Here is a 13,249-nt window from a genome sequence, read left to right as displayed (position 1 = left end):
TCATTTTATGAAAGTATTTCTATGGAAGATACTGTGGGGGGCTTTATTGATAGGCGTCAATATTTATGCACGTGGTATCGGATCCGATAGATGCTCAGGGTGCAGATTGGCTAGCTAAGACCTTGCCCACCTCTTCTTGGAATGCCCGGCTATTAGAGGTCTAGCAGGAAAGATATGCAGATGGATACAAAGAACATGGAAGGTCGGGTTCTTCAAGAAGGATCTGTGCCTTGGTGGGAAACAGTTTCAAAGTTCTGCACTTCTAATATGTACTCAAATTGTCAGATATTGTTTCTTCTATAATATATAGAAGGCGAGGAACTCTCGTGTCTTTGATAATGAGCTCTCTATGGCTAGCTTCTTAGAGATTGTACAAGAAAGTAAGGAGATTATTTATGTGGTAGGTAAAAGGTAGGACTTGAATGATTGGCTTTGGGCAATCCTCACCATCCGGTCGAGCCTTGATGGGTAAAGGATTGGTCTTTTGGTAATACTGCTATGTACTTATCAACTTCTATCCCTTAAGGCTCGGCTCGAGCTTGAGACTAGTTTGTATATTTCTTGGTGGCATTATAATACAATCACTCACAATTGTGAGTTTTGCTAAAAAAAAAAAAGAACTTTTTGGTTGAATTCTTGAGGTGCTCCTAATGACTAAGTCACAAATGAAAAGACGACACTCTCAATACATAGATCTAGCTTTGTGTAACAATAATACTTAGGAAAGTCCTTTTTTTAATAACAGAATTCACAATGGTAAATATATTAAAACAGCATAACCAAGAAATTTACAAATTTAAGCCATGCTCGTATCGAGCCATGGTGTCTTCCAGAAGCCACACATACATCGATGATACATTGGCTGATAAGCCAAAATATCAATCTCGCTGCGAAGAGACCACCTCTTCAATGCTACGAGTGTGGGGTCCACATCGTGTATCTGAGTGTCCTATTAGACTACAAACGAATGCCACACTAGTGCAAACCAATAAAGGAAACACATCTACAATCCTAATACTCACGTGTAATCATTGTGGCATAGATAATTTGATTGCCCAAGCCACCCCACTACAATAGAGGGACACCAAAGTAAAGATTGTCTGCAACGGGAGCAACCTTCAGCATGAACAAAAAACCCATGCATTCAAACATGTATGTCCATTATAGCGGTGCCAATTTCCCTCTTCCACTCTTCAGAGTTCTTCAGTTTCCCAATTGCGAACATCACGTCCTTGCTTTCTTGAATAATCTTAGTGAAACTAACTGTTTCCAGAACATTCTTGAAGACAAGATGGTTCTTGGCCTTCCGCACATGCTTAAAGTAGTAAAATCTGACAAATAGCTTAAGAGAGTAAATTTGTCTTCTTTATAAAGGCTTTACTTGTATTCTTGTAGGTTTAATAAATGTCATATTGGCCATCTAGCAATCTTATTAAAGTGTCTATAGAGTTTGACCAACACAACCATATTCTATGGCAAGCTGCATCTTGAGAAAAAGTCACACTCATACAAGAAGTTATCATAAAGAATAGGAGGAAAGGATAATTAATCGATTGAAGGAATTTATAATTCACAAAAGGACAAGACCTTGTAATTTTTTGGGTTGCTCAATATAATTCACTCACAATTGTGAGTTTTGCTATAAAAAAAAGAAAAAAAAGAAAATTAGTAATGAACAGAATCTGTGAAGATGCACGCCCCAGTAGCCTAGAAGAGGGTAAAAAAGGGATAGAAAGCTCTCTCTCTCTCTCTCTCTCTCTCTCTCTCTCTCTCTCTCTCTCTCTCTCCGGTGCAGTTTGAATGAAACCTCTCCCACTTTGCCCGCGTCCTTTGACGGCTAAACTAAAGGAGGGAAGAGGGCAAGGGTGGCCATCACTCGTGCCCTTCGTTTGGCATCTTATGGTTGTGAAAGGCCTACCGCCTGTGCAAGGGTGTGGCCCTTCTTGATTTTCTGGTCTGCACAAGCACAAAGAGAGTGAGAGGTGCTCTCCTCTTGGCCACTCCTCGTTCTGTACGCAGAGCTCATTTTTGCTCATCACACACTCACTCACACACTCTCTCTCTCTCTCTCTCTCTCTCTCTCTCTCTCTCTCTCTCTCTCTCTCTCTCTCTCATAGAAGGGGTCATTAGCGATGGCTTGAGAAGCGTAAGCGTATTCCATGCAGCCTATGAGAGAGTGTGTCTTGCTGCATGCGTGAGGCCAGGGCCGACGACGAGGTTGCAAGGAAAAGAAAGACGATTGGGGAATATTATTATCTATTGCGGTGTTTTTTTAACACTAGTTCTGTAATTGGACACTAAAGTGTACTTAAGCACTAAAGTCTCCTGTTTTCCTACGAAGTTTTGGCAATTTATTTGTCAAGCTAGAAAGAAGTTTTTTACACCTTACTTCTACCATAGGTTGGTTATGAGGGAAAGAAAACATTGGATTTTTCTCATGTCAAAATACAAGCCCTATGGAGAAGTTGTAATTTTTTGTAAAATCAAGTTGTTTTGCCAAAAAAATCATAAAATAGCGTTTTTGTATTTTTAAAAGCCAAGTGCTAGTACTTAGTGTTACAAAACAATGCAATGACCTTCAAGGAATAGTTTCGAATCTAATTGCAAGTTATAAATATAATTCCATACTTGAGCACGTACTGACTAAGAGCATAATTTTGGCCTTTCAAAGGTCCCCTCATGGGATTGAGACTATTCTAATGCATTTTGACAACATCAAATGACTTTATATGTTAAAACCAAGCAACTACGTATTTTTTCGGCTCCCTAACTTACTTTAAATCTATGGCTTACACCATATCTTGAAATTTTGATTGTGCAAAAACTCTTGAAAATCTTGAGTCCTCCACAATAGCATTGAAATCAAGGTTTTAGGTATCCCGTTCGTATTCATACCATACACTTGAATACATTTAATTGATATGTGTGGAAAGTTTGAAGTTATTTGAGGTTTTGAATACTTATCTCTCAAGAATAAAAATATCAAAAATTTTGCATGCGCAATTTTGAATATTTGAAATGATCCAAAAATTGTTTCTTACAAAAGCATTTCTACTTGCCACCTTGAGTTTTCATTGGAGAGGGTAAGCAATGTATCACTTTCTAAAACTCAAAAACACATCAAGAACATATAATTTCTATGCATACAACGATATGCTTGAAATGGCCATATCAAACATGTAGAACTTCCCATTATTTTATATACTCTCAAGTAAATTTTATTGCACATGAAACTTGCAACTATCTATAGCACAATTGTAGAAAAGTTGTGTACAAATTTCTACAAGGTCGCTTCATTTTTCCTTGAGCTTATAAAGTTGATTTCTTCAAAGCATCAATCGCAGTCTTATGGGGGTCCACTTGATGAGTATACTTCTTGATCATGATAGCTTCTAAAATGAAAGGTTATATTTTTCAAAGACCCTCTAGCTAACATATTTAAGCATATCAAGAGGGTTTTCTTAAATACACCGTTTGATGCAAGTAGCATTTAATCTAAATTTGTAAAAAAAGAACACTTAAGTGTCCTGTTTTGGTACCAAAATAGTGTTAAGAAACCTCCAACCCTTCCAAATCCATTTGCCAAGTGCAAGTATTAATTGAAATACTATAGGAAGAAAAGATATTAGAGGGTTACTAAAGGAATCTTGTGGAGTTTCAGTAGAGGGAAGAATATTATATGTTGCTACGATATTGAACTAAATTGTTTGGGCATTATGTAGAAAGATCCACTTTTAACATCACGAAGTGAAGGAAAAGTGAATGAATCAAAGGAAAAGGGGTGGGGTGGGGTGCGGAGCGTGTGCATGCGTAATGACCAGTGTTTTTTTTAATAATGTAAGATCTCACCAGGTGAGTATGATGGGGTTGTTGTTTGGGCAGTATCTAGAAAGATCCACTTTTAACATCACGAAGTGAAAAGGAAAAGTGAATGAAGCTGGGTGGGGTGGGGAGCGCACATGTGCATGCGTCACCTGCAAACGGATGCCAAGTGGTAGCGTCGACGAGGAGAAGCATAGGGATGTAGCCCAATTGGTTAGCGCAGAGTGTTTGTTGTTGCACTCGTGTATTTGAGTTTGAATCCTGGTCATGCTTGGCAATTTGAACTCATTGTGCTGATGGGAATTTGTAGAAGTAAAGGAATCGTGAGAGATTCTAGCTATTGGAAGTATGTCTGTGCACCTTCAAATTTGGGACATCCGTTTGATTAGTTGGAATCTTTGTACATTCTTCTATTGGGTGTAATTACTTACAAGGCTTGGAGATTGGAAAATATTGCTTTTGGAGTTAAGTGGGCTATTGAAAGTGATCATGGAAGTAATGCAACGATGTACAATATATCTATCAGAGTGTGATTCTCAGAAGATTCCTCTCTGGGGTCAATAGGAGTTTGCTTTTGTAATTAAGAAATGAAGGGCAACATGGGTACTAGAATGGGGAAAATGAACCAGATACTCCATCTTCCACTTGTCCTCTTGGTTGTCTAAAGATGTTGCTGTGATTTTGAACCCTTATTGGGGGGAAATTGCAAGAAGGATAAACAATAGAGGACTCCGATAGTTGATCCACTTTTGGGATGTGGCTGTTCAGTTTCAACTCAATGGCACTAAGAAACTACTTGTCAGCAGAGCTCTAGAAGGCTTGGACAATTTTTTGATGCCGATCTCGAAATCTACTTTTGAGTGGAAAGCTTGGAAATGGCCCATGAGTAGCCACTTCTTTAAACCTCATACCAAGGGCATCTACCAAACGCTAATGCACGAGGGTGACTAGTTCACCCCTTTGAACAAACAATGGAAGAAACAATGGTTGAAAGCTCGATGGGTTGAGGTTACGAAGAACATTTGGAATGCACAGTGGCCTTATTTTACGAAGGTGTTTTTGTGGAAGGTGCTGTGGGGGTTTTGCCGACAGGCATCACGATTCAGGCATGTGGTATCACGTCCGATAGATGTTCATGGTGAAGAATGTCCGATAGATGTTCATGGTGCAAAATGGCAAGTGAAGACCTTGCCCACCATTTCATGGAATGTTCGGCTATTCGAGGCTTAGCAGGGAAGATGTGCAAATGGATACAAAGAACATGGAAGATTGGGTTTTTAAAGAAGGATCTATACCTTGGTGGGAAACAATTTTGAAGTCCTGCACTTTTAATATGTACTCAAATTGTCAGATACTATTTCTTCAGTAATATTTGAAAGGCCAAGAACTGCCGTGTATTTGATAACTAGCTCTCTGTGAGTGGCTAGCTTCTTGGAGATTGTACAAGAAAGTAAGTAGATAATTCATGTGATAGGTAAAAGGCAAAAATAAGATGATTAGCTTAGGGCGACCCTCGCCATCCGGTCAAGCCTTGATGTGTAAAGGACTGGGTTTTTGGTAATAATATGTTACTTGGTACTTCAATTGTAACCATTCGCCCCCCAAGGCTTGGATGAGCTTGAGAGTGATTGATTAGAATGCTACCAAGAAATATACAAATCAACCACTCACAGTTGTGAGTTTTGAAAAAAAAGAAAAGAAATTAAGGGAGGAGACAAGAAGAAATGAATTTGGATGCTCAACTTCATAATGCGAATCTCTTTAGATTCTTAGGCAATGAGAGAAATGCCAAAAGGAAAAGGAAGGGGGCAGGGGGAGGTGGTGACGAGAGGTGGCTACATTTGATGGTGATCGATGGCATTCAAGGACAATGCACAGAGTTGTGGATTAAGAAAGGGGATGCCACATGGCACCATGAGGGGGAAGACATACGGTTTTTTAAATATTAGTTGCATGAGATGGGAGACAATGAGTGCATTTTGGTGGGATGGCTAGAGGAAAGGAGCGCATGTAGAAGTTGACGTCGTGAGTTTTATATTTACCTTGCAAGGGAGTTTTTCTTGTGCTTGGTGAGCAAGGCTCGTGTGAAGTTGTGTGAATCTTGAAAGATTTACACCCGAGCTTAGTTTAGAGCGAGTACATACTCCCCACACAATGTGCCTTAGCTCAATGGCTGGTATATGGATTTCTCAAATTATCATCACATTATCATCACTAGTATGTGACCCGCACATTGTTGCGACTAATTAGAAGCAAGGCTTAACTCTGTGACACTCTCTTCCCTCACCTTCCTCCCAAGGTTGCAACATGTGAACAGTCTATATGCTACAAACGAAGGCGCGGAGTGCCCTGCAAATACGTAAAATAACATGCTACAACTCATAAAAATGATAAATTGGCATACCTGAATCGTCACACACACATATATGATCGAGATATATGCACATATCAAGAGAAAGAGCCCGAGAGAGAGTAGGAAAAACCGTGCAGGTGCACCTCCTAAAGCGGAGTGCTACACTGACTTGACGAGAGGAGAGAGAAGAGGAGAGGAGAGAAAAAGGACACAAGATTTGTGTGCAATCTCCCCCCGTGCAAGAGTGAGCATTTTTCACTTGCACTTATTTATTTATAGATTCTTCAATGCTCAAAAATGAATACACATTGATCGACTGGGCATAAATGGCCATAGCTCGTAAAGAGCACTTGAGTAAGAAATGTACATAAAATGTGCTAGATCAATGCCTACTACACGACCTTAGTCTACAATGTACAAAAGGTACAATTCCTAAACTCCCTTATCCATAACATACTTCGGGGTTGGGAAAGCAGTAACTGCCCTCAGTTGCGAGGTACAGAAGTGGTGGAGTTGAGTGCGAGGTACAAGACACTGGGTACATGCCTGCATAACACAATGAGTAACAATTTTAACATTAATAACTTTTAAAATGTTAACATATTTAGTGTACGATTCAATTATTGATGAATTTAACAAGAAATTGTTTTTCGTGCTTTGTCTTGGAGAAATACTTTTGTAGGTAAAGCTAAGTACAATGCTATCATATCAGAGAATCTTAAGGTAGTGTGTGTGTGTGTGTGTGTGTGTGTGTGTGTGTGTGTGTGTGTGTGTGTGAGAGAGAGAGAGAGAGAGAGAGAGAGAGAGAGAGAGAGAGGTGTGAAAGCATGTTAACGTGTCACACTTTTTCATGTTTCGGACAATGCTAACTAGCACAATTTTGACATATGCTAACTAGTACAATAACATGAGCTACATCTCCAAGATCTATGACATATGATATATCGGTAGAAAGCTCTTGAAACAAGGAATCCAATTAATGTACAACTTTCGACAACTTTCAATATTATTTGTAAAAAATTTACTGGACGCCCAACTTTTTTAAGATGTGCTAACTTGAAAATGCTAAGTAGCACAAAAAGTGTGACACATTAACATGCTTTCACCGAGAGAGAGAGAGAGAGAGAGAGAGAGAGAGAGAGAGAGTCCATGAGTGAACAAAGAGTCGGCATGCTTACCACTGGCCGAAGGGAAAGAAACACAGAGGAATATCAAAAGATTCTAACTAATTCTTTATTTTACAAAATCGTGCAAACATATTCATGCTCGTTTGTTTGTTTTTTTTTTCAAAATTCTCTTGGGGACGTTGTTCCCATGGTGATGAAGCTCCTTCTTATGTCACATAGATGGGGGTTACAAGAGATGTCTATCTATTGGCTTCTAGAGAGGGACCTAGTGCAAAGCAGCCGATAATATATATATATATATATATATATATATATATATATATATATATATATATATATATATATATATATATATATATATATATATATATATATATATATATAAAGCACGGCTCTCTTCGCTTACTCTTGAATTATCTAGCATGGGAAATATAATAGCCAAATTATTTCTCTTCCCTATACATTTCTCAAATCTCGATAGCATTCACCTTTGATACTAGTCCTCTAGAATTTTGACGGTTTCTTCTTTAGCAAGAGGCCCATAATGAAAGAGAAAGCAAATAGACTAAAATTTTATGTGCTTATACCCACATATAGACTAAAATTCAAAACGAATCACCATGCCATGCCTTCATATGCACTCTAATTCATACAATATCATGATTCAAACTATCTTGATGATTTGTATCGCTGTCCCTCATCACAAATTGATAAAGGATTCCCCTTAGTGGTATCCAAAAATTTCAAAGATCTACTAGAAATACATAGATTAAGAAGGAACAAAACAATAAAATTCAATGAAACTAGTTAGAGTTGGATAATTGCACTTATGTTTGGTACATAATTGCAAAGATCTACGTTGCCAAAACGAGAATCATGCATCTCACTTGGATACCAAGTTTAGGATTTTAGTGATTGCTTCTTACCAAGAGTGTAGAACCTTGCTCTGATACCACTGCTATAAACGGAGGCACAAAGTGCCTTATAAATATGTAAAATAACATGTTACACCTCATAAAAATGATAAATCGGCATACCTGAATCATCGCGCGCGCGCACGCACACACACACACACACACACACACACACACACACACACACACACTCACACACACACACACACACACGAGATCGAGATATACATACACATTGAGAGAGAGCGCGAGAGAGAGTAGGGAAGATCATGCAGGGGCACCTCCTACAACGGAGTGCTACAACAACATGACGAGAAGAGAGGGAAGAGAGGAGAGGAGAGAAGGACACAAGCCCTGGGTGCTATCTCCCCCATGGAAAAGTGAGCATTTTCCTTTTGCACGTATTTATTTATAGATTCTTCAATGCTAAAAAATGAATACACATTGGCCGGCCGAGCATAAATGGCCATAGCTCATATAATGAGCACTTGAGTAATAAACGTACATAAAATGTGTTAGATCAATGCCTACTACACAACCTTCGTCTACAAGGTACCTATATGCATTGATAATATAGTACCAACTATATTTTTATATGCTTCATTAATAAATAAGATCATCCCACAAAGCTATGATAAGGCAACTACTGCTAACTATTGATAGTGACATCTCATATAAAAAAATGGAGGAGACGACATTTAAAACCTCTCAAAAGATAGTCTAATGAAAATCCACCCACATCAATGTATTTATCCTTATAACCTTTTTGAAACATAAAGTAATTGTTGGTTGATTTAAGTTGCTATATTATTCCATTAAACTGGCTAATCTTTGATGTTCATTTGTTAACGAGCGATTTAGAGGTGATACATTTTTTTCCTCATAGTATGGCCCAATTGCTTTAGGATCTATAGATAGGATGTACAATCTATACATAGGATGCTTATCACATAATATTCCAATCATTATTATAAGGATTTCATTGTTTGATTAGCCAAGAAAATGCTTATGTTATTATCAAAAGGATGATACATGAGTTCATCTCTCTCTCTCTCTCTCTATGTGTGCGTGCAAAAGGGGATGTTCACATCTCTCTCTCTCTCTCTCTCTCTCTCTCTCTCTCTCTCTCTCTCTCTCTCTCTCTCTCTCTCTCTCAGCCTCAGCCGTTTTTTGACCTAGTAGACAACAGTTCACTCTTTTGATCATAACTTGCTCATCCGAACTCTGATTTAGGTGATCTATAGCCTCAATCGAAGAGCACGAAGCCCTCTACGCATTGATGTAAAGACATAATTTTTCTATGTAATGGAAGGCTTTTCTGTAATAGCATCTCAGAACTGAAAAAACTGTCAAAACTTTGCGTTTTTGTTGCCGACTTGAAGGCAATGTCAGACAAAACTCGCAAGGGTGGAAAAGCCACACTCGCCATGGAGAATGATGCAAAATCTCCAAGGAATTTGGATGCTAATCCAACCACATCGTCTACAACAACGGAAGCAATGATCATGGCTTACTTGATCTCGTTACAAGAAACCGTCAACAAGCAAGGTGAAGAGTTGCGCGCACTTGCAATGGAGAATGGTACTTTAAGAGTTCTTGTTGTGGAGAATGAGCACCTCAAGAAGGTTCTTGAAATGCAAACAACACGCTTGATGCATCTTAAGAATGAAGTTCAAGAATGTAAACGCTCTCTTGTTGACATGAATGTAGTGAAAGAGCGCTTGAGCAAAGTTGAGAGTGATCATGTATTGAAAGAGGAAACGATAGATACAATACGACATGATGTATGTGAGATGAGAAATGCATCCAAATCATGGGCTGATATATGTAAGGATAATGTGGTTTCTACATCTCCTATCACGCAAGCCGTTGTCCAAGCAAAGAATGTAGAGAATGTGGACACTCAAGAATTGCAAGAACGACAAAAACGCTCAAAGAACATCGTCATTCGTGGAATCAAGGAGGAAAGCATGGAAACACCCCAATCTCTTGCGGTTGCTATTGAAGAGTTTTTTGCTACACACTTTGGCATGTCAGGAATCATGGCTTATGGTGCACATCGAGTTGGAAAACAAGGAGTCCCTCGCTCGGGAGAAAGACCTATTGTATGTACCATGGCTGATGAGGTAAAGAGAAAGATCATCCTTGACAATGGTTGGATCTACCTCAAAGGAACGTGTTGTAATGTATATGAGGATCGCACTCTTATGCAACAAAATGTATGTCGCAAAGCATACGAGGAAAGAAGCAAGAAGGTTAAGGTATCATCTCAAGAAGAAAAGGCACTTGAGGAGGATGCAAGTCCACCCAACAAATAGGGACACATGATCTATGAGACCAACTCACGCTTGCGAATAAGCTTTTGGAATTGTAACGGGTATCCATGGAATGCGGGAATTGGCATTGATGAGCTTACCAATGACTCCGATGTGATACTTCTTGTCGAAACATGGGAGCATGATGTGCAACGAATTCTTGGATTTGACAAATACGATGTGCATTCTTTGATGTGGGCCAAAAATGCAAAGCAACGAAGAGACCAAGGAGGCGTAGCATGTATGACCAAAAAGGGTTTGAAAGATGTTTCCATTGTCAAAGAAGATAAGTATAAACGCTACTTATGGCTGAAAATCAGCCCACCAAATGGTCAAGTCATGTTTGTGGCCGGCTGCTACATTCCTCACTATGACTCCAACTTTTATGCTCGCTTGAATATGGATAGAGATCAGCCCTTTGTTGAACTAGAGGAAGACATTGCTCATTACAAGGATCAAGGTGAAGTCATTGTTTTTGGAGACATGAATGCTCGCACAAATATGTTACAACACGACACACAACAAGTCGACATGCCGCATGTCTCAAGAAGAGTGGATGACTCATACATGTATAATCGAAGTTCTAATGATGCAAAAGAAGTGGATCACTATGGAAAGTCACTTCTACATATGTGCAATAGTACCGGAATGCTCATTGCAAATGGTGTATCTCTATGGCAAGGCACCAATGACTTTACATGTAGAAAGCACAATGGTGCTAGCGTGATTGACTATATGTTGTTCTCAGAAGCCACTTTAGAATGCATACAAAGCTTTACACTTGGTGAATGGAATCCGGAATCGGATCATAGGATGTTATGTATTGAATTCAAGTGTGGTAAATGGCCCGAGCATGTAGCCTCCAATCATGATGTGAATCATTTGTACCTACGTCTAAACTTCAAACGAGCACTTATATATGCTGATATGGTGGACCAAATGTTAAGCATGATAGAGCATCAAGGGAGCCCAACATTAGAATGCAAGTGAAAAGTTTTCAAAGAAGTAATTTTCTCTTGTGCGAAAGAATGCTTTTCGGCGAAACACATGTCTTGCAAAAGGTCTAAGAAGGGTAGCACCAATAAGAAATGGTTTGACATGGAATGTAGTCAAGCCCGAAAACACTTGCTAAGATTGGATGCAATCAAAGACAAGGAAGTTTACTTGGAATGTTCACACACATACAAAGCACTTGTTCAAAAGAAGAGGAGAAGGTGGGAAGTCGAAAAACAACTTCTTTTAGCACAAGAGAAAGCACATGCATGTGGCAAGTTTTGGCAAAATCTAAAAGGCAAGCGCGTTGAGAGCTTTGGTGACTTGACTTTTGAGGATATGTATATGCATTGTAAGAACCTCTATGAGCAACCCAATGTTGATAAGATGGAGGGTTGTAGCTCCCTTCCATTTATGTCTCCCTTCTTTACCATTGAAGATGTATGCCGAGCGCTTGAGAAACTTGCTACTCGCAAGGCAGGTCACCTTCAAGGTGTCAAGGCTGAAATGATTAAATGGACAAGCAAGAAAACACGATATTGGATATGCGATATGTTTAACCTTGCACTTCAGTATGGCATGCCTCATGATTGGAGTGCAAATTGGATCAAACCTTTGCACAAAGGAGGAGATGTAAACAATGTGAATAACTATCGCACTATAATGGTTGGTTCTTTGATGTCAAAGTTATTTGGATGTATCATGGAGATGAAGATAAGTGAATGGGCTGAAAAGAATGGCAAACGTGCGCTTGGCCAAGCAGGTTTTCGAAAGCATCATAGCACTATTGATCACCTTATCACTCTTCGAGTTCTTATGGAAGCGTCTCGATTGAAAGGAAAAAAGTTGTATTGTTGCTTTGTGGATTTCAAGAAAGCTTTTGACATGGTACCGCGAGGAAATCTTTGGAGACGTATGCAAAGCCTTCAAGTGCCGAGAGAATTTATGCATGCAGTCTTTCGCATCTACCAAAAAGTGATATGTTGATTACGTATGGGAGATGGAATTTCAGAATTTTTTGCAAGCACTATTGGTGTCAAACAAGGATGCCCACTTTCCCCAACCCTTTTTGGGCTACTCATTGATGAATTGGAATACATGGTTCTTGATTTTATGCAGCAAGAAGGCATAGAAGAGGTTAAGATTGGAAATGCGGTGATCATGCTTTTGCTTTATGCCGATGATGTAGTGCTCTTGGCACATACCTTAGAAGATGCACAAAAGCTTATGAGTGTCTTGGAACGCTTTTGCCTACATAGCGGGCTGATCGTGAATGGATCCAAAACCAAGGTTATGCTTGTAAAGACCCTCAATGACGAAAATCCATGCATTGTATACAACAATGAGAAACTTGAAGTGGTAGATCACTTCAAGTACCTTGGCCTTGAGATTCCATCCAATCATAAATGGAAGGATTGTGCAATGCGTCGCTTGGAAGCCGGAAAAAGGGCTTATTATGCATTTGAGAACATGTGCAATGCAGGAGAGATCAAGTGTTGGGCTCTCAAAAAGTACCTCTTTGACACATTGGTGACACCGGTGCTTCTTTATGGAGTGGAGGTGTGGGGTGGAAGCATCGGGAAGTCTACTTGGAAAGAGTTTGAGAATGTCCAAAAGCGTTTTCTCACCAACTTTCTCCAAGTCAAGACACAAACACCCTACATGCTCTTACTTCTTGAGTCCGGATCGCTTCCCATTGAGGTCTTGGGCATGGAAAGGGTTGTG

Source organism: Adiantum capillus-veneris, chromosome 3 (assembly GCF_014529385.1).
Source record: "Adiantum capillus-veneris isolate H3 chromosome 3, ASM1452938v2, whole genome shotgun sequence".
Taxonomy (NCBI): domain Eukaryota; kingdom Viridiplantae; phylum Streptophyta; class Polypodiopsida; order Polypodiales; family Pteridaceae; genus Adiantum; species Adiantum capillus-veneris.
Note: the sequence above shows the minus strand (reverse complement) of the source record.